Below are 23,281 nucleotides of genomic sequence, written 5' to 3'. Positions count from 1 at the left end.
TAGTCCGATGTCGGGTGGTACCCGAGGAATGAATGCATGGTTAGTTATACTTGTTATTTTTGTGATACTTGTATGTGCCTAGTAGGGAGGTGAATGTGGTCGAGGTACTGTATCTCATCACTAGTTGAGTATGGACGTGGTTCTATGTCTTATTATTAGCAGAGTAGAGGCAGGGCCCAAGATAGACGGGGCCTTAAGACTAGCAGTTATAGTGTTGTGTTTGATTGTTATGTACTAGCATGATTATATGTTATTGTTTGTATGTGTATAGCGGGAGGGGCCCAGAGACAGGCGGGGCCTAGTAGAAACATATATGTATACTGAGTGGGGCTCGATGCTAGGCGGGGCCTTATGCCGGATTCTTCCGATGTTGGGCGGGGACCGAGGTAGCGGGCTAGGCCTAATGTATGTTGATATGCGCTTATGTGTATGGTATGTGGTAGCTTGGGGAGACTCACTAAGCTTCGTGCTTACACTTTTCAGTTGTGGTTTTAGGTACTTCAACTTGCCAGGGGAAGAGTTCGGGATGACTACATGGCACACACCACATCTTTTAGCTTAGGATAATTTACTCTGATAATTTGATAAATGCTTTTTATATAGTATTTTGTTATGATGATTTGAGATACATGAATTATGATCTTTATTGCGATGTTATATGAATTATGGTTTTCTTAAATGAATGTCATCGTGCGCGCCCCCATCGGGATGACTACATGGCACACACCACATCCCTGAATGTCATCGTGCGTGCCCTCATCATGGACGCCATATTAGTGTGGAATACACCCAATCTCTCATCCAAAATCTCCAAAATATCCTCCTTGACCGTATCGAAGATCATAGGATTCTGGTCAAGGATACTACACATGATCTCATATGAGATGAACTCCTTCATCTGATCATCGAGTTGCCCGACTCTAGATCCCGAGCCTGATCCCTCGCCTGCGCCAGAACAACCAACTGGCCTACTGCGTAGCGTCACCATACTGAAAATACACAATAACAATCATCAAAATACTCATCATAACTCGAGGGATCATACATGCTACAAGTTCCCTGGCTTCATCTCATCCCTCCTTGACTTGAGTACAGATCCTCTGCTTTCAGTAGTACGAGCCCATACTACTTTCCACATCTATCTGTACTTTCCTCAAGAATTGCCTTGACTCCACCAAGTCGCTTTCACTACTACTGCTCTCAGCGCTAATCTCATCCTAGGCTTGCCCTAGGGTAATCTCCGTTCCCACTCTCCACCATCAGCTGCAGGAGAATTCGTTGCTACCTTTCCCTAACTAGCTCACAAATACCATTACATACTACTAAGACCAGATAATTCTTCGAATGATAGGTCTCTCCACTACTAGAAAAACAGTCTTTTACGACGCTCATTGCGCGTCGTAAAGGGCTCAGACGACGCGCAAATGCGCGTCAAGGAAGGCCCTGTCATAAAGAGAGACGACACGCTTTTTCGCGTCGTATATAGACGACGCGCATTTACGATGCTCATTTACGGCACGCAATTACGACGCACGTTTACGACACGCAATGCGTATCAACAAAGGCCCTGTCATAAAGGAAGACGACACGCATTCGCATTTCGTAACCTTACGACGCGTGTGTTAATGACACGCAATGCATATCAAGAAAGACCCTGTCAAGAAAGGCCATGTCGTAAATGAAGATGACACACACTTTTGCGTATCATAATTTTAAATGTTTAAAAAAAATTATTTATAGGTTTACTAATTTTCAAATTAAAATTCCATTTAATGTCTCATAATAGAAAATAAAATACCATATACAAAAAATATAATACATTGCACTTGTTAATGTCATACAAATAATCATTCCAATAGTAGACAAATGGATAAATCTCAAAGGGATCAAAAATATGTTTGTCTTCTATTAGAACTTATACACAAGAAAGAAGGTGTTTGAATTCAGAAAATGTCTCAGCAACTGAATTGGCCTTGGAAGCTTGACTGCAACTGAGATAAGGATACCATGTTTACTCTTCTTAAGCTTACTAAACAAACTTGACAATAAGATAATATAAAACTGAATTATTATTAAGATTAAGCCACAGATGCACTCAAGCTATGCATACCAATGGTGATGGTCTTTCATCAGCTGCACGTGGAAACCCACTACCATAAACAGAAGTATCAAAAAACTGCTTTATTCAAAAAACTCAAATTACTATTGTAATCATAATAAAACACACCGATTATGTATAGTTTTATACAAGAAGTGTTCCAGATCATTATTTTAGTAATAATGAATAAGAGAGGATACATTACTTACTTTATACTTGAATAACTCATTGAGATCTTTTCTTAAGTTGTGATACAGTTCAGCCAATGAAGGTTCCATGAAGAACTCCAAGTATCCTCCCAACATTTTCAAGTGCCCATCCTGTTTCATATCATGAAATGGAATGGAATCAAAAAGGAATGGAGTAAGAAAAGGTAATAGACTCACTAAATCACCTTTTGAGATGCTTCCACCAAATAGTAGCAGGACGAAATCGGAAACAACAGTCGTATCCAGGAGAAAAATAAAGTTCACTTTGATCTTCTCATTAAAGACCAACCACGGGAATGGAATTTTCAAAGCCTGGGAATTAACCAAGTTCTATAGCATTAAAAAAATTCAGATTAAAAAAACTATAAGAATTTAGAAAAACGAACTTACCGGTGTAAAAGCATCTGACCATCCGCCACGGTTTTCAGCGAGAATGACTTTTCATTATGTTGATGTCAACAAAAGCAAGTTATTATTTATAAATAAATTGTTTAAAAACAAAAGGGAGAATGACTTTTCCTTCTAAGAACTTATGTCATCCCACCTAATCATAAATACCAAAAATACCCCTTGCTTTTCACTCCCACATATACTCAATAGTAGAAACTCAATGAGATTGAATCCCATGAATTCATGCAATCAGGATTCCAGCATGACATTTAGAGCATCAGTAACTCTATCCTTATTCTCACCAACTTCAGCTTCACTCGCTCCTCCAATCTGACCAATCATAGCAACACATCATTTACATAACAAAATTATTTAGAAATAAAACAAAAATAAGAATCATACCTTCAAAACAACAACACCACCAGAAAGTTTTGCTAATCTCTCTTGGAGCTTCTCATTATCATAATCAAAATTGCTTTAAACACCATGTAGCTCCATTTGGAACATTTTTTTTGTTTTTAACTTGCTCTTGGAGTGTATGCATGTTACATTTCATAATAGTTGATGTTATCAATCCAGGAATATGCTCTTACTGCAAAAGGGATTCAGATGGTTTGTACAAATACAACTGGAGCAAACATAACCTCTGTAGTACTTAAAACACATGGAAGCGGATCACTCAAAGATAACATCATTACAGTATTTGGCATGAGCACTTTCAACTGGTTAGAACCTATGAGTCTAGTTATATATCAGATTCCTGCAAGGTGGATGGGTTTCTTTCTAAGTCGGGCAATGGTTGTGGATGAAATATAGATGACAGACAGTATTTTTTATAAATGGTCGGCCTGTTGACATGCCAAAAGTCACCAAGCTTCTGAACGAATTTTATAGATCTGCAAACTCAAAGCAATATCCAATTGCAATCATGAATTTTATTGTTCCAACCAAGGTGTACGATGTCAATGTAACACCAGATAAAAGAAAATTCTTTTTCTCTGATGAAGGCTCTCTTTTGAAGTCCTTAAAAGAAGCTTTGTTGGAGATCTATGCCCCACGTCTTGCTAGCTTTTTGGTACATGGACCTGAGGAGCTCACTCAGGGAGGAAACACCTCAAAGCTTTGTTCTCCTCATGGTAAGTCTTTTCACATTTTCATTAAAGCAAGCATCGCCAGATAACACTGATAGCAAACAAGAAGCATACAGTGAGAAGCAACATGTAGATGTTGACACTGATATCCATGAATGTGAAGAGACATTGAGATCCTCACCTGCTGTTAAACCAATAAATCTGGATGATTATAGTTTATCAAAGACAGACTTTACACTTAAATTTCATGGTATGAAGAAAGCTGACACCTTTTTTGGGAGCTATAGCTATAGTAAGAAGCATACAGCTATAAGTAACAGCACTAGAAATAATTCGCAGGCAACATCATACAACTCAACAATGCAGAAAGGAACATATTCACCTCATTCTGCAGGTGCTGTCCAGTCGCTGCTTACAACATAAAGCATGAGAGCATCAGCAGCAATACTTTATCTGAGGTCCCTGTTCTTAGAACTACAAAAATAGATATGGAGGATTTGATTTCAAGATTGAATCAAGAAATAGCAGTTAAAGATTATCTTACAAAAAAGGTATAAGTGTGAATATGATTTTTTAATTTAAAAATGTATATATATTTATGGAACTTTGATGTTTATATAATAGGTGAATGATTTGGAGGAGGAGCTTGAAACTACAAAAGTGACAAGTAATGAAAATCTTCATCAAGCAATTTTAATGGAAAGAGAAAGAGTTACTCAAATGCAGTGGGATATGGAAGAACTTAGAAGGAAATCACTAGAAATGGAGTTTAAATTGAAGTCTCAATCTCAACAGGTTTTATTATTATTATTATTATTCCATTTTGTTTTTTTATTAAACTAAGTTTACAACAATTATTAACAAGTTAAAGATTTTTCAGGATGAAAACGTGGAAATAGAAGAAAAAGACGAGTTACTTAAGGAATTGGAAGATACCAAAAGTAAACTTGACCAATTGTCAAAGAAACATCAAGAATTAGAAATTAAATCAAAAGCAAATGTGAAAATTCTTGTGAAAGAGGTTAAATCACTTAGGAGCTCACAAGCTGAATTGAAACAACAACTTAATCAATCAGTTATCGAGAAATCAGAGGCAGAGGTAATTTTTATTTTTGGAATAGAAGAGTAAAATGGCGATTTTAATTTTTTTGAAATTTGTGGTTAACAGAAACTAGTGCAACAAGAAAAGGAAAGAATGGAAGTTGGTAGAATGAAGTTGCTTCATGAAGTTGCTCCCGTAACTTTCACTTTTTTTCTTCTTCCGATCTGCCTCGTCATCTCCTGAATCATAAATAAATAATTAAAAATGCAAATTTTTAAAATAAAAATATAAAACATAACGAAGTTATTAGCTGATACCATCCATGAGCATTCTGCATAACTCAGCAGCTTCATCTTCATTTTCCACATCAGCTTGAGCTTGTGAAGGCATGCGTCTCATTTTAAGGCCTTTAACACGAGCCACCAAATTATTAGAATCATAATTATTATTATCCTCTTCATCTTCATCACATTCTTCAGCATCTAGAAGGTTCTCAAGATCCCCTGCAAATGAACCCCTCTGGTGATTGATTACATAAATATAAACACAAACTGTTAATATATCGCTATTATGGGTAATAAAAAAGTAAAGTAAAGAGTAAAATTTCACCTGAAAATCACAAAATAGCTTTTCCTTTGAGAGATAAAACAATCTCCTCAGCATCTACATGAAGCTTGCTCTCTTTCCCTCCCAAGCGTTTCAATAAAATTTTCATTGACCCTTTTGTAAGCAGCTTTCCTTGTTCTTTAAGTGCCACCAAATTTTCATGAGGATACCATAAAGCTTTTAGCCTATGAAAATAGGCTATATCTTTACTGCAAATACAGTAAAAGAAAAATGAGTTTACAACAGAGTAAAAGAAAAATGACACTGGAGATTTTGTGGTTACTTGCTAAGTTTGGCTTTCATTGTCAGTAGCTTGAGAGCAGGTATGGAATGCAAGAATTTAACACCATGTGATGTGTGTTTCTTAGAATGTGATTTCAACTGTTGGGAAGATTTCCTGTTGGAATAAAATTTGACATTAGCTATATTAAATCTCCCCCGTCCATAACCATGTAATAGCTCCAATGAATCTGGTGCTGGCTCAGCAGACCGAGTTGTGATCATGGCTCCAACATGAAGCTAAAGACCATCTCCATGTTTGTTATCCAATATTTCAAAAAGCATTTGTTCATCTTGAAGATCAAGAAGTAATTTCGGCTTTGTAACAGATTGATTTGGGTCCCACACTATTCGATCCATCCAAGATCCATCAAGAACATCTTTATTGCGTAAAGTGAGTTTGTTGAATCGTTTAATGATGTCACTTTCAACTGTTGTATCTTTATTAGCATCATCTGTTTCCAATCGTGATTCTAATCTCAAAAGTTGGGGATGGTATATGGTTTCTTCAGATGAACTGTATGATTTTGGAGATTTTCTTCAACCTCTGTCCATTGGAGACATGAGAATGAAAGAAGGAAAGAAATTACAGTGATTTTGAAAGAAATTTGAATTCAAGAAAAAACCCTTTTTTATTTTATTTTTTAATAGACAAAAAAGCATATAGACAGAATTCTCATTTGCAAGTTCTGGATTGCTTGCAAGATCTCTCACATGCGACAAATTCAGGGTTAATACAAGCGGACTAATTGAGACAAAAAGTTGGACCCAAAATAGTATACATGTGCATGTGTGTGGTGCTGTGTGCGACTGTGAACAACTATCATAACGAGATTAAGAAGCAGAAAAGTAGGGGAGATAGATGTCTCACATGAGCAATAAAAAAAAACGAGAACAAGGGAGATGGAACGGAGCGTACCTGAGATGCTTAGAGAGTAGAATTGGGGATCAAGGAACGAGGAGGAAATCATGATTAATATCCGTATCGCTTTTCCAGTTAGGGTTTTACAGAGGAGAATACGAGAAGAATCAAAATCGAAATCAGAGGTATGAATAAAGAAGAAATAAGACCCTGGATCTTTTCTTTGACATTCTCGATGGTGTCGTTGCTCTCATCAAAATTAAAGAGGGCTAAATACAAAGTTGGAGATAGAGATCATATGAACTCCAAACTGACAACGGAGGGTGTTAAATATATAACAAAAAATAGAGGATGGCGGTGGGAGACACTCGGAAGGGTCGAAGAATCAGCAGATGGCGGAAGGTGAACGGAGGTTTGAGAATCGAGAGAGAAGAAAGAACGAAAGAAAGAAAGGGGGTTTTAGGCGGGGATGAGCTATGGTTTTCAGCCGGTGGAAACCAAGCGGGCTTTTTAATTTTTGGATTTCATTTCCCCCTCGGATAAAGCGTGCGTTTCATTAAAAAATTATAAAACGACATGGTTAGACGACACACATTTTATTTAAGGTGCCCTCCGTGTTTTTTTATTTTTTTTAATAGACACTAATTTAAGGGCACGCAAAAATGCGTGTCTTATATGCTTCATATTTTGGAAAACTAACATCAATTTTTAAGGCACTCACAGATGTGTGTCTTCTATCAGCGCGTGTCATTGATTGCGCGTCGGAAAATGTTGTTTTTCTAGTAGTGCTCCCTACAACGGTTGGACTCAAACAAGAGTTGTGAAATAAGGCTAAACCTAACCTTATGAAATTATTTAGTCCTCGTAATATGTAACTTAGCGTATTCATTTAATATTTAGTTAAAGATAGCTAGAACTCCTAAAAGCACAAAGCGAGCAACATCTGAGCATTGAGTAAACAAAACCAAGCATATCTTGATCAGGCCATCATATTACTGACTAATCAGTACTAGCATGCAGTTTAATAAGCTCATACAGTAGGCATACAAGGCATCCTTCCTATATCCTTAGCCGTAATCTAGCATGCAGTACTAATAATCATATCATATCATAACAAACATGTATCGGTAATTTGGGAGAACTTACTTGAGCTCGGCGGATTGCATGCACCACACCCTTTTCTCTTTTCAAAATCTATTTTATAAAAGTGGTTTTATTTTGAAATTTTTTATACCAAGTCCCCAGTTTGAGTTCAGACACACCCGAGAGTGTGCCCGAATCCCTCAAACCAAGTCTCTGATACCAATTTGAAACATCCTAAAAATCATGACCAAAAATTTCATTTTTAATTATTAAATAAACCATAGTTATTAAAATTATTCCATGCAAAAACATAAGTCATAGTAGCAAATCAAAATATCATATCAAAATATCAGAGTGAACATCCCATGCTAAACATCATGGTGTGTGCAATGCAGTCATCCCGAGCTCTTCCCTTTGCTACCGGAAGTACCTAAAACCAAAATTCGAAACTGTAAGCACGAAGCTTAGTGAATTTCCCCCAAAATACCACATAACATACACATAATCATGCTACTAGGAGATACGGACCATGCCCACACTCAAGGAGATACGGGCCCCGCCCACACTCAACTAACTAGGAGATACGAGCCTCGCCCACACTCCAAGAATTATAAGATATGGGCCTCGCCCACACTCAACTATCTATGAGATACGAGCCTCGCCCACACTCAAGTAATAATGAGATACATGCCTCACAAACACTCAGCTAATAATGAGATACGGGCCTTGCCGACACTCAACTAATAATGAGATACGAGCCTCACCCACACTCAGCTAACTAAGCACACATACAAGTATCACACAGATAACAAGTATAATCAAAATCTACCAATCCATTTCATATTCATACTCAAGCAATGCTAAGATACGGGCCCTGCCCATACTTAGCTACTAATCAACACGCATAACATATACAGGCCAACATTGGTGCCTTCGACTCATTCAATCCAAGGGGAAACCCACCTTAAATGTCGAATGATAGCTGAAACGTCTCTTCCCGGAATTAGCTCTACTCACTCCCTAAACCAAAACAACCCCTTAAATACCATTCCATACTCATAACCCTTAAGGGTCGACTCTGGTCAAGTCAAAGTCAAAGTCAACGCTCCGAGTTGACTTAACTCGTCGAGTTCCCATGAATCATAGAATCGTGAAATCGCGATCCAACTCGTCGAGTTTTCCTCCAACTCGCCTAGTTCCTCTTTCTTAATAGAAACGAGACTTTCCCAATATAACTCGTCGAGTTTCCTTGTGGACTCATTGAGTTCCTTCAACAGAATCGAGAACATTCCAAACCAACTCGTCGAGTTCCTTTATGGACTCGTCGAGTTCATCTGTCTATCAACCCTTCTTAATGCATTAAGCCCTTATTCATCAGATCTACACCCTAAACTCCATATCCAAACTGGAAATACTCCAAAAAGGGTAAACTTTCCAACTTTACCCATTAAGGTCCTCTCCTAACACATAAAACTCAAACCCCAAGTCAAAATGGATTAGATCCAACTCCAAAAGCCATCAAAACTTCAAGATAGACCATGAGTTCATAGATCTGGACTTAAGGGACAAAATGATCACATAAAGTTTTAATCTTTATCCACATGCATGGCCATAAAAGCTTCAAAAGACCAAAATGATGGTCTAAAGGTTGCATGGGGCTTCCATGGCCATAAAGTTGGCACCTTTTTGCCATGAAACCCCTTAAGACCCTAGATCTGAAGTATTCCCCACTTGGGACGTCCAAATCCAAAGAATCATGTCATTTTGACCAAAACTAGCAAAATAACCCCAAAAAGGAGATCTGAGCAACTACAAGGAAAGGTTTAAGCTTTATACCAGCACAATGTCGTGGATGAGGCAATGATTCTGGTTCTATAAGCTCCTTCTTGTGTCTATAAGCTCTTCCTTGTTCCAATAGCTTCAAATACACACCAAAACACTCAAAAATAGCTCACAAACACTCAAATGGCTTGAGGGTTTTCGAGATTTAGGGTTTAGGACTTGGAGGCGGGAAATGAGTCCAACATGAAAGGTTTAAGACATTTAAATAGGGTGCAAACCTCGGAAATTAGGGTTTCATATCCGCTAGCCTACTCATCGAGTTGAGGCTTCCTAACTCGTCAAGTAGATTACTTAAATTACTCGGACCTTATGATCTCTACTCGACGATTTTAGGGCTCCCAATCCATCGAGTTGCTCTATTATATGGAGTAACTTCAAATAAAATACATACCAGGAACCAGGCGTTACACACCAAGATCAAAATTAAGTAAAGGAGGCTACGGTTTTTGAATGGGGATATGGAGGCTGAAGGAGATGACCTCAAATGGGAGTTAAGGTGCTTAAATACAGGAGAAACCCTAACAGTATATGGGCTTGGGCTGCTATAGCTGCCACGCCGTGGTAGCCTTCAAAAACACGTGTTTCATTACATTTCATGCTACGTCATGGGCATCCATGCCCTACGTCGTGGATGAGGGGTTTCTCCAAAAACCTTATTTTGATTCCTTAAGTCTCATCCAACCTTCTTCGGGAAATGGGTTTTACAACTCTCCCCGACTTAAATTGGATTTCTCCCTCGAAATTAGTTCTTGAAGTTTCCTTTCAAGTACCCTCTAAACCCCTTGTGTGTCATTCAAATCCGACTCCTTTGACATGAGTTGAGATCATTTTGTCACACCCCAAAACCGGAACGACGGAAACGCTCTGGGGTGGATGACGTCATGTCAAGTATCACAACACATGCATTATAGTAATCAAAGTACAACAAAACATTGCATTAATAGTAATAGTTATACATTGTTTTCATTACATTACATCAAAGTAATACAGGCAAATGTAATAAGAACAGCATGGTACTAAGCTATCTTCATCAACAGCTCTGGGGATGTACCCGTCTAATGCTAACCTGATAATACAAGTTATTTGAAAAGCGAGTATCAACATTTTTACAAATGCTGGTGAGTTCATAAGTAATTAGTGACATTTTATTCAAATAACTTTATAATGTAGTAGTTTAAGAGTTCACAGTGAATTAGAGTTCTTTCCAGAAAATCCAATATTTTCTTTAATAAAAGCAGCCTTCTACCAAGACTGGACGGAGTTATGTGGTAAAAAGTAGTTTTCCCTTAATCGTTATCATTATCAAAATACTAAATTTGATTATTAAAGGAAGCAAGAGAAGTCAGGGAAATAACATATGCCTCAGCAGTGAGGACCGCTGACTAAGGCAAAGGAATCATAGACTCCAGGAGAGTATCGAACGAACGACACGCCTGGTTCCATCTAACAAATGGAGACACAGACCCCAAAATGTACCAAATGAAAGGTACAGCTGGTAAGGTCTAAAACAGTGAATATAGATCGCAGACAGTATCAAATGGAAGATACATCTTGCAAGGTCAAAACAGAGAATACAGACCGCGGACATTATCAAATGAAAGATACATCTTGCAAAGTCAAAACAGTGAATACAAACCGCCGACAGTATCAAATGAAAGATACATCTTGCAAGGTCAAAACAGTGTGACTCTGAAAATGAGTTACCAGCATACAGTGTAAATTGTCAGTGAAATACCGTTACCTTAAGGCAATGAATTATAAGGCAACATGGGATACTCGTAACCATACTAACCGACACTAGAGTACCTGACGCCCAACAAGCATCTATAAATTATGACATTTGTCACCCCTTGGCTTGGTGGGCCGTGGACTGTAGCTAGCAGTCAGGGTGCGGGGGTGTCAATCCTGTATAGATCTATACACACAATGTCCGCTCTCCCTACAGGAGACTCTGGTTACCAACTAGATGAAGGAGAAGGCTGTGTCCCGAAGATGCATCCCAAATAGTGGGTAGTGTGTTTTCCCATATAAGTGTTGAACTAGAGGTAGAGACTCATAACTGAACTGACTAGAGTAAACCTATATGTCTATGCTCCTATACATAACATACAACAAATTAATCAAACAACCTTCGGACGGCCATCCGATCCCACCAGACCACATCTCAACGAAGAAAAGGAAATAGGGCGGACAAACCTTCCTAAGTCCTTCAATCATTATTTATATGCACCTATACAAGTACATAAATACATCTAACTACGATTGAGTGTGTAACAAGTGGAAACGCATCGTGATGTATAACTGGGTCGCCGTGTGTAAACGTACAGTGTGGAATAACCGAATCGTGATGTATAACGTACAGTGTGAGCGAATAGTGTGGAATAACTAAATCATACAGTGTGAGCGAATAGTGTGGAATAATCGAATCGTGAAGTTTAAGTGTATCACGAAGTGGAATCGACAACCGATGAAGTAGAAGCGTCTAACACGTATAAGTGACTACAAGTATAAGCGAAATAGAGGCGATAACAGGCATAAGCGTATCAGGAAGTGAAAGCGTTATCAAGTAGGAGTTTACAATAAGTGAAAGCAAAGCAGCGGTAACTAACAAGTATAAGTATACGACGTGAAAGAGAAATTTGACGAAAACCTTGGAAAACCTTTATACTTAGGAAAATCGCATTTTGGTATTCTTTGGTAAAATAAGTTTGAAAACCTGTAGAAATCTTTGGAACCTTTATAAACAAGTTTGAAATGACTTTAGATACAACAGTACAAGTAAGAGTTTTGAAATAATTGAAAACCTTTTTGAAAACCATTATAGTATCCTACTCAGTAAAATAGTGTACAGTGTGGTAAAATCTCGTGCATGCGGGTTATCAATCACATGTGATTGATATGATAACTAGCATGTTTAACTTGTATTCCCCCCCCCCCTATAAAACATGTAAAAACATTAAAAGGTTCATTCAGGGGTATGAACTCACCTGGTGTAAGTAGGTCCGACGGAGGTGCCGGTTGGGTGTGCGGTGTCACGTAAAGACTCGAACACACTCAATGACCTATTTAACATATGATAACATATTTTCACATACAATTAGTATATGTAATACCAATTAAACAAGTATACGCACTATAAGGAGCGGAAAACACTTTAGTTAAGTGTTTGGGGTGTCCCGGGTAACATTTAATGGCTCAAATGGCTTAGGAATGGAGTTTACTCTCCGAGAGTAAACTCCCAAAGCTTAGTTTATGGCCCAGGGACATCTCACCATGAGTTTACGGCCGTAAACTCATGGTGAGGGGTTCTAGTGTGTTTTAAGGCTTCTAACTTGTTAGTGGAATTTTTCTAAGTCCAAATCAAACAGGCATGAGTGAGTTTAAGGTCTTTAAGGGCTTCATTAGGTAGTTTACGGCCCATGAACCATCCCTAAGGGAGTTCATGGCCGTGAACTCTCATTCTTTGAGTTTATTGAAGTTTCAAGCCCCTAATATCCTTCTAGTAATTTATAATGAAGTGTGAGGCCATTTGGGGGAATTAAAACTATCATTTGGGCATCTTTGGGGGTGTTTACGGCCTTGGTACATGCCTGGGTCGTAAACTCGTTTTACCCCTTTATTTCATTGTGTTTAATTGATCTAAACCCGAAATAGCAAGCCCCTAATTCATGTATTAAGCGTAAGGATGGTTTGGGAGTGTGTTTGGGGCATTTTGACAAGGTTTAGAGGTGTTTACGGCCTAAGCATGTGCTTGGGACGTAAACTCTCTTTTATACCCTAAAATCCTATGTTTTGATGATTAAACACTCCTAGACAAATTCCTTAATTGGTTCCTAGGCTCAATGGGACAAGTTCGGGTCATTTTGGCCACATTTAAGGGGTTTACGGCCCTAGAGTTTTCCTGGGCCGTAAAGTCCTCTTTGACAGCTTATATGGTCAAATTTTGGGGATATAGTCACAAGTCATAATGTTTAGAACAAGCTAGGGTAAGTGGACTTACGATTTGGAAGCGTTTGGTTGCGGATTTGGGTCAAAAACGAGTCTAGAGAGAGAGGGTGGAAAAGGCTCAAATGGAGTTTACTCCCCCTTATATATGGGTGGGAGTTGGAGCTCAGTGATATTCTACCAGATACTGTCATTTAATGGGGCTTTTGGTCGCACCCGATTTAGTGCTCGTAATAATAAAAACTAACTTTTCCAACTAAATGGAAATGTGTATTATGAGTTTTTATTTCTCTTTTCACGACTTGACGACATAAATAAATAAAATATTTATTAATTGGTGACCTCTAATTAATGGAACTTTTATACAATGGAATATTCCGTTAACGGTAACGGGGTAATGTAACAGAATAACTTTGGGTTGTCACATCATCCCCCCGTCAGAGGGAACTTCGTCCCGAAATTCAGGTCTAGGCAAGGTAATTGGTATGAATGACCGAGTAGAGGCAGGAGGGTACTTCCTATTCGGTTTGTCCTTGCACTCCCAAGTGAACTCTGGCCTATGTTTGTCGTTCCAACAAACCTTCACCTAAGGAACGCGGATTCCGTCTCGTGTAGTTAGTGGGTTTCGGTTGGTGTATCTTCGAGATTAGGGTTTTCAATGGTTTCTATCAAGATGAGTGGGGTACAAAGAGTGACGTTGGGTAATCGCATATCAAGTCTAAGATGTGGATCGATCGGGTGTGAAACTTGTGGGATATCTTGAAAGTAGTAGTGGTCTGACGAGGGTTGGACCAAATTTCTATAAGGTTTCTCGGATGGTCCTAAGCTCTGAGAAGGGTAGAGCTTTTCAGTACTTAGAACATAATGTAGTTCTATGGCAAGATCATCACTGGCGTGATCGCCATTCCAAAGTTCCTAACGTTCTCACTCGTACTGGGTGTGTAGTCCTTTAGGTTGGTTCTTAGGAAGCTCGAGTGGTCTTTGGTTTCGTCTTTCCTGTCAACTTGCTGCTAGAGACTTTCTAGATCGTCGAGTGGGTTGCATGACTATGGTTATCTGTTCTCTATAGAGTGTCTATCTCAAGCTGGTGCAAAATGAACCTGCACTAAAGAATCTTGAGATACGGAAACCCTTAAGGTCAGGGAGATAAGGTTTCACTAGCTGAGTGTTGGACTACCTCAGGAGGTGGTTCTACTATCTCTGCATGAGATGGCATTCGTGGAACACCTGATAGTCCAATGAATCTCTAAGGCTTCGGTTTATTCTAGTGCGGAAAGCGCATACTCCTGCATAACCCCTCGACTAACACCAAGGCTGTTGTCAAGTCTATAATCTCCTCGGGATCTGGGTCATGAGGCTTAACGCCACTACTATCGCACTTTGATCAAGTATTCTTGGCTGTGAAGGTTATCTTGTGGTTCTTGGTATCCTAGTGTTCACTTCGGAGAATATAATCTATCGTCCGCAAGGCGACGATGACTTCCTCCATGCGAGAGGGCGGAGGATCCTAGGCACCACTTGTCTGTAACAGGGTGGACGAAGTGCCTGAGTAGTGCGAGCATCTACTGCAACTACTCTTCCGAAGGTTCTGAGTCTTCTTGGTCTAGGTCCAATCTAGTGAGTATAGGTTCCCATCACTCGGAACTTTAATTTTTTTTTCATCCACTCTTCTTAGAGTTTACTTTATCGCAGCTCTCGAATTTCCAGGATATTCGTCGCGATGCTTAATTCGGGGGATCAAGCGTGAATGGATGGTCGTAGTCAATGTCCTTGACTCTTACGACTCAGGTTTCTTTATCAACCGAGGGTGTTAGCTACTAGGTTGGCTCAAGCGGAATGACAACAACTTCAGATTTGTGATCATTATAGTAGCTCAATCCGTAGGGTTCTCTTGACTCTAGCTCCCGTTCCATGGGATAGGATGAAGGGTCTTTCTAGGGAATCTACTAGGTATGCTTCGGGTGGTTATCGTCTTCTGGAATGCATGCAGTGCCTTTCGCTTCGGTTCTCATCTGTCTAAGGAGGGTTGGTTAACAGCGCGCGGTACCCCTCTCCTGGATACTTCGGAAGGTTTGAGATATGAGGGACGACTGACAGATCGCATTAGGTTTGATTAATTGTTTTATGTTTAGGTTCATAAGAACCTTTTATTTTCCGAAAGGGCTACGGAGAAAGTTCTTTTTACACAGCACTAGGGATGAACACATGGTTGAACGAAGTCAAACCATGATTGATAGAGTCGTCGAAGTTGGCACACTCTGACATGATATAAAGTGAGGGTCGATAGAGTCATGCGCCGAACAGGCACACAAGTTCTAGGCGTCTCTGATTTCGTCTTGTGTATCACTGCCGCGGATATTTAGACCGATAGAGTCGACGCGGAACTATAGAGAGTCCTAAGTGTTTCCGAATAAAGTACCTTTCTATGAATGGATTCTTACGAGGCATTTCTATAATCGCCTAACATATACTAATCATGTATAATTAAGGTGGGGAGGACTGTTGACTGAGTGACTCCACCCTAAATTCACAACCAAACGAGGAACAGAAAATGAGGCGGCATTCACTCACTCTAGGTCTATCCATCTTGATTATACATGGCCGTAACGTATATGTTTTGCCATTATAGTTTTACCTGATGAATTTTTATATTTTATAACAGTGCTGCGACTTTCGCCTTAATGGGGAAGAAAATTACATTTGAATTATCCTTTTATTGTTTTCAGTTTAGTTATCCGAGATCAAGAGACGTACCAAAATCTACTAGGTTCCTTGATGCTTCTCCCCAAGCATTAGAGTTAGACTCCTCCTGTGTCTTTGTCCTTCCCTTCGGTTGGGCAGTCCTTCTTGAAGTGTCCCATTTCACCACATAGGTGGCAAACTGTACGGGTCGCCATATTGGTGGTTGATGTAATGAACTCAACCGGGGTCCTGCAGATGCGGGCAATATGCCCCAACATGTGGCACCTAGCACAATAGAGTTCCCGGCATATACCATGATGATGGTAGCTACACTTGATGCAGTGGGGAAGGCTTCCTAGGTATGGTCTTTTTGAAGTAGGGATGGAAGGGTTGGTAGGGAATTTGACTATCTCAGCTCGTTGCCCTTCGGAAGGTCCTTGAGCCGAGGTACTTCCCTCCTCAACCTTGATCTTTCTCTTCCGTGGATTTGAGTGAGGTTCTTGGGTGGCTGGGTATGCAGAGGTTGGTTGTTGCTATCCACTACTAGGATTGGAAATCCCGATAGGGCCCTTGCTAACGTTGGCGTTGTTAGCATTCAGGTGAGCCATGACAGCTGTTACGGCTACCGAGACTGCAGCTTGAAACGTAGCTTCATCGAATAGGAGAGTAGGTTTCTTGCCTGTGGACTGATTACGCTTCTTCGGAGGCATGGTTTTCCTACACGGAAAGGAACGCATGAAAATGAGAGACGATGGCTAAACCCTGGACATATCTGTCCTAACTATATTAGGCATAAATTTATCCCGTGCCTCGGGTACTGGTTGTCTGAGTGTCGACCTACATCCCTATGATGTAGTCCTGGTAATCAAGGTAAGAGTGTGAGTATCGGAAAAAGACCATAAGATGGGAGTCGTTCCTACTAAATTACCCTTACACTGGGAAAGGTTTCATTCTCCGTCCTGGAAAGATTTGAGAACAGTTCGGAACGAACACCGCGGAAAGAGAGGCTCATGAAGACTTATGGCTAAACAACCTCTACAGAGGTGTGGGGATCCGCTCTAATCGTGTGACTGGCAACGAGAAACGACGATTTACCTAACACGTAGCGTGAGTAGTGTAACCACTAACTCACTAAATTGTATTATTTTAAGGGTTTATTAGTGTGACGAACACGAGGAGAAGACAACTCTCGGGTTCCATGCACTGGCTCCCTCTGTGTCTGCCTCGTATCTTTGACTGAAGTCGGCGTTGGTTTCCTTCGGGTAGTTATCTAGGGTTCTCTCCTCGTATGGACATATTGAATTTCTACTCCGCCTTCTTTCTGACTCTGACTATGGGTGTCATCACTTCATGATGGATGACTGGAATCTCGGAAGTTTAGGCGAATTTCTTCACCGGTGTCCCTAAAAGATATAGGCACTTGGTGAATTTAATAGTCTCGACCTAGTTCATTCGTTTCCGAGCTGGAAATCTTCTCAATGAACTTCTTCGGGGTCGGAATCAACTCTTCTGCCGAGTACTGAAGTGGGTAGGGTTTTCTACAGGGTTCGTGCGAGAATGGAAATGTCTAAAGAATTCTAAGAGATTATTAACATTTCGCTGAGTGATCCATACCGAGTCCTGCTACGATTACATAGGGTATACAAATCATATATAGCTTAGATCCGATAGGCCTTCGAATATGTGATACTACTCTAGAACCACATCCCAATGAGGAAAAGGAAATAGGGTGAAACCACACATTTTTAGCCTATGGGATCCTTATTATATATAACCTTGTAAGTATACTCTCTGTAGTTGTAGGTATATCAATAAGGATCTTTTAGTTCTTCACACAAGGTTATCTATGTATCCTAAAATACCCCTATGGTAATTAATTTCTTGTTTGTTTTCTTATCTTCTGAATATGATTATGGGATTTATGCGAGTCTTTTAGTGTTCCAAAATACTCCTATAGTATTTTTTAAATTTATGTTTGGCTCTAGCATTCCTAGTTGGTACGTTTCAGACCTGTTGCAACACCACTATCACTCCCAAGCACACATTCATCGCATCTCGAATAAATGTAGTTGATCAGGTTACATTTATTCCAGCGTACGATTACATAACTGCCCAGGTTTGACTGTAGTGCTCAACATCCGAAGACTTTTATTATTGTTCTTCTTGTGATACTGATGTTAATGTGTTTAGATTATGGATGTTATTATACTTTGGTAAAATATGGTTATATTTTAAAGTATAATTCTTGGTCAGAGTGTTTTATCCCTTTTGTATTTATAGGCTGTATATCTTTTATGAATTGATATACTTAGCTCACTATAAACAATGCTCGGATACCAATCTGTCACACCCCAAAACCGGAACGGCGGAAACGTTCTGGGGTGGATGACGTCATGTCAAGTATCACAACACATGCATCATAGTAATCAAAGTACAACAAAACATTGCATTAATAGTAATAGTTATACATTGTTTTCATTACATTACATCAAAGTAATACAGGCAAATGTAATAAGAACAACATGGTACTAAGCTATCTTCATCAACAGCTCCGGGGATGTACCCGTCTAATGCTAACCTAATAATACAAGTTATTTGAAAAGCGAGTATCAACATTTTTACAAATGCTGGTGAGTTCATAAGTAATTAGTGACATTTTATTCAAATAACTTTATAATGTAGTAGTTTAAGAGTTCACAGTGTATTAGAGTTCTTTCCAGAAAATCCTATATTTTCTTTAATAAAAGCAGCCTTCTACCAAGACTGGACGGAGTTATGTGGTAAAAAGTAGTTTTCCATTAATCGCTATCATTATCAAAATACTAAATTTGATTATTAAAGGAAGCAAGAGAAGTCAGGAAAATAACATATGCCTCAACAGTGAGGACTGCTGACTAAGGCAAAGGAATCATAGACTCCAGGAGAGTATCGAATGAACGACACGCCTGGTTCCGTCTAACAAATGGAGACATAGACCCCAGAAGGTACTAAATGAAAGGTACAGCTGGTAGGGTCTAAAACAGTGAATACAGACCGCAGACAGTATCAAATGAAAGATACATCTTGCAAGGTCAAAACAGAGAATACAGACCGCGGACATTATCAAATGAAAGATACATCTTGCAAAGTCAAAACAGTGAATACAAACCGCCGACAGTATCAAATGAAAGATACATCTTGCAAGGTCAAAACAGTGTGACTCTGAAAATGAGTTACCAGCATACAGTGTTAATTGTCGGTGAAATACCGTTACCTTAAGGTCATGAATTATAAGGCAACCTGGGATACTCGTAACCATACTAACCGACACTAGAGTACCTGACACCCTACAAGCATTTATAAATTATGACATTTGTCACCCCTTGGCTTGGTGGGCCGTGGACTGTAGCTAGCAGTCAGGGTGCGGGGGTGTCAATCCCGTATAGATCTATACATACAATGTCCGCTCTCCCTACAGGAGACTCTGGTTACCAACCAGACAAGGGAGAAGGCCGTGTCCCGAAGATGCATCCCAAATAGTCGGTAGTGTGTTTTCCCATATAAGTGTTGAACTAGAGGTAGAGACTCATAACTGAACTGACTAGAGTAAACCTATATGTCTATGCTCGTATACATAACATACAACAAATGAATCAAACGACCTTCGGGCGGCCATCCGATCCCACCAGACCACATCTTAACGAAGAAAAGGAAATAGGGCTGACAAACCTTCCTAAGTCCTTCAATCATTATTTATATGCACCTATACAAGTACAGACATACATCTAACTATGATTTAGTATGTAACAAGTGGAAACGCATCGTGATGTATAACTGGGTCGCCGTGTGTAAACGTACAGTGTGGAATAACCGATTCGTGATGTATAACGTACAGTGTGAGCGAATAGTGTGGAATAACTAAATCATACAGTGTGAGCAAATAGTGTGGAATAATCGAATCGTGAAGTATAAGTGTATCACGAAGTGGAATCGACAACTGATGAAGTAGAAGCGTCTAACAAGTATAAGTGACTACAAGTATAAGCGAAATAGAGGCGATAACAGGTATAAGCGTATCAGTAAGTGAAAGCGTTATCAAGTAGGAGTTTACAATAATTGAAAGCAAAGCAGCGGTAACTAACAAGTATAAGTATACGACGTGAAAGAGAAATTTGACGAAAACCTTGGAAAACCTTTATACTTAGGGAAATCGCATTTTGGTATTCTTTGGTAAAATAAGTTTGAAAACCTGTAGAAATATTTGGAACCTTTATAAACAAGTTTGAAATGATTTTAGATACAACAGTACAAGTAAGAGTTTTGAAACAATTGAAAACCTTTTTGAAAACCATTATAGTATCCTACTCGGTAAAACGGTGTACAGTGTGGTAAAATCTCATGCATGCGGGTTATCAATCACATGTGATTGATATGATAATTGGCATGTTTAACTTGTATTCCCCCTATAAAACATGTAAGAACATTAAAAGGTCATTCAGGGGTATGAACTCACCTGGTGTAAGTAGGTCCGACGGAGGTACCGGTTGGGTGTTCGGTGTCACGTAAAGACTCGAACACACTCAATGACCTATTTAACATATGATAACATATGTTCACATACAATTAGTATATGTAATACTAATTAAACAACTATACGCACTCTAAGAAGCGGAAAACACTTTAGTTAAGTGTTTGGGGTGTCCCGGGTAACATTTAAGGGCTCAAATGGCTTAGGAATGCAGTTTACTCTCCGAGAGTAAACTCCCAAAGCTTAGTTTACGGCACAGGGACATCTCACCATGAATTTATGGCCGTAAACTCATGGTGAGGGGTTCTAGTGTGTTTTAAGGCTTCTAACTTGTTAGTGGAATTTTTATAAGTCCAAATCAAAAAGGCATGAGTGAGTTTAAGGTCTTTAAGGGCTTCATTAGGGATTTTACGGCCCATGAACCATCCCTAAGGGAGTTCATGGCCGTGAACTCTCATTCTTTGAGTTTATTGAAGTTTCAAGTCCCTAATATCCTTCTAGTAATTTATAATGAAGTGTGAGGCCATTTGGGAGAATTAAAACTATCATTTGGTCATGTTTGGGGGTGTTTACGGCCTTGTTACATGCCTGGGCCGTAAACTCATTTTACCTCTTCATTTCATTGTGTTTAATTGATCTAAACCCGAAATAGCAAGCCCCTAATTCATGTATTAAGCCTAAGGGTGGTTTGAGAGTGTGTTTGGGGCATTTTGACAAGGTTTAGAGGTGTTTACGGCCTAAGCATGTGCTTGGGCCGTAAACTCTCTTTTATGCCCTAAAATCCTATGTTTTGATGATTAAACACTCCTAGACAAATTCCTTAATTGGTTCCTAGGCTCAATGGGACAAGTTCGGGTCATTTTGGCCACATTTAAGGGGTTTACGGCCTTAGAGTGTTCCTGGGCCGTAAACTCCTCTTTGAAAGCTTATATGGTTGAGTTTTGGGGTATAATCACAAGTCATAATGTTTAGAACAAGCTAGGGTAAGTGGACTTACGATTTGGAAGCGTTTAGTTGCGGATTCGGGTCAAAAACGAGTCTAGAGAGAGAGTATAGAGAGAGAGGGTGGAAAAGGCTCAAATGGAGTTTACTCACCCTTATATATGGGTGGGAGTTGGAGCTCAGTGATATTCTACCAGATACTGTCGTTTATTGGGGCTTTTGGTCGCACCCGATTTAGTGGTCATAATAATAAAAACTAACTTTTCCAACTAAATGGAAATGTGTATTATGAGTTTTTATTTCTCTTTTCACGACTTGACGACATAAATAAATGAAATATTTATTTAATTGGTGACCTCTAATTAACAGAACTTTTATACAGTGGAATATTCCATTAACGGTAACGGGGTAATGTAACGGAATAACTTTGGGTTGCACACATTTGGATACCGAAAACTGTAAACATCGACAAGACAGGTTCCATGCCCAAGCTATTGAGCTAATTGGAGCAGAGACTCAAGCAGTCTAATTCATAACTACCACAACATCCTTTGATCTCCTGACACCTCTACAGACTTAAAGAGAAACAAGCAACCTTACGGAAAACCATTCCACACATGAAGAATTCCATTTTTAGCCCATGACTTGCAGATCCCAAAATCATACACAACCTCCAAGCAACTGAGCTACCCATTTGTCACCCATGCTAAACCAAAACTCAAAGGCCCAACCCGACCAATTTCTCCTGGCCTTACACTGCTTATCTAAAATCCAAAATAGGAACTACATTCTACACCATAGATAGCTTACTCACACATCGACACATCAGTGAGAAATCCTTGCAAAACCCAACATACAAGGCTAAACCATCCTTTCTATCAATTATGTTGACCGAAATCCACATATTTGATTGGTCCTAGATCTTCTCATCCAAAGGTCGTTATACTAATATCGCATATAAATGCACCAACACAACAAAAACCAAGTGGTCACATACTAATCTAAACCATATTCCTACTCGTTCTAACATCTTTGCTAAACTATCCACTGACAACATTCAGTCTTACCCGCGACCCACTAACTAACAAAAACACTCAGGCTTACCCCCAATCCACTACCAAAAACAGCACTCGTGCATACCCCGATCTACTAACCAACAATAGCACTCGACCTTACTCCCGATCCACTAACTGGAAATAGCACTCGGGCTTACCCCCGATCTACTAACCAACAACAACACTCGGGCTTACACCCAATCCACTAAACAACAACAACACTCGGTCTTACCCCCAATTCACTATCCATCAATAGCACTCGGTCTTCCCCCCCCCCCCCCCCCGATCCATTAACCGAAAAGAACACTCAGGCTTACCCCCGATCCAGTATCCATCAATAGCACTCGGGCTTATCCCCCGATCTACTCACCAATAACAACACTCGCAACCTAACATGACACACATTGATCCTAACAAGACTTAACTGACCCTACTATGCCTCTAAGACATGACTCAGACTTCCAATCCCCAATGAAACAAGAACAGACAAGAAAGCCCTCATCACATCCCTCAACCTGGGCTCCTAACACCATAGAGTTTAAATCACAAGGATGACCTACAAATTTATATCACAACTAAAACTAATATGACTCAAAGGGAAATCCAACAGCCAATGATGAACTTGATGCAAAATCAGAAGATTCTGCA

Source organism: Lactuca saligna, chromosome 5 (assembly GCF_052625555.1).
Source record: "Lactuca saligna cultivar CGN05327 chromosome 5, ASM5262555v1, whole genome shotgun sequence".
Taxonomy (NCBI): Eukaryota; Viridiplantae; Streptophyta; class Magnoliopsida; order Asterales; family Asteraceae; genus Lactuca; species Lactuca saligna.
Note: the sequence above shows the minus strand (reverse complement) of the source record.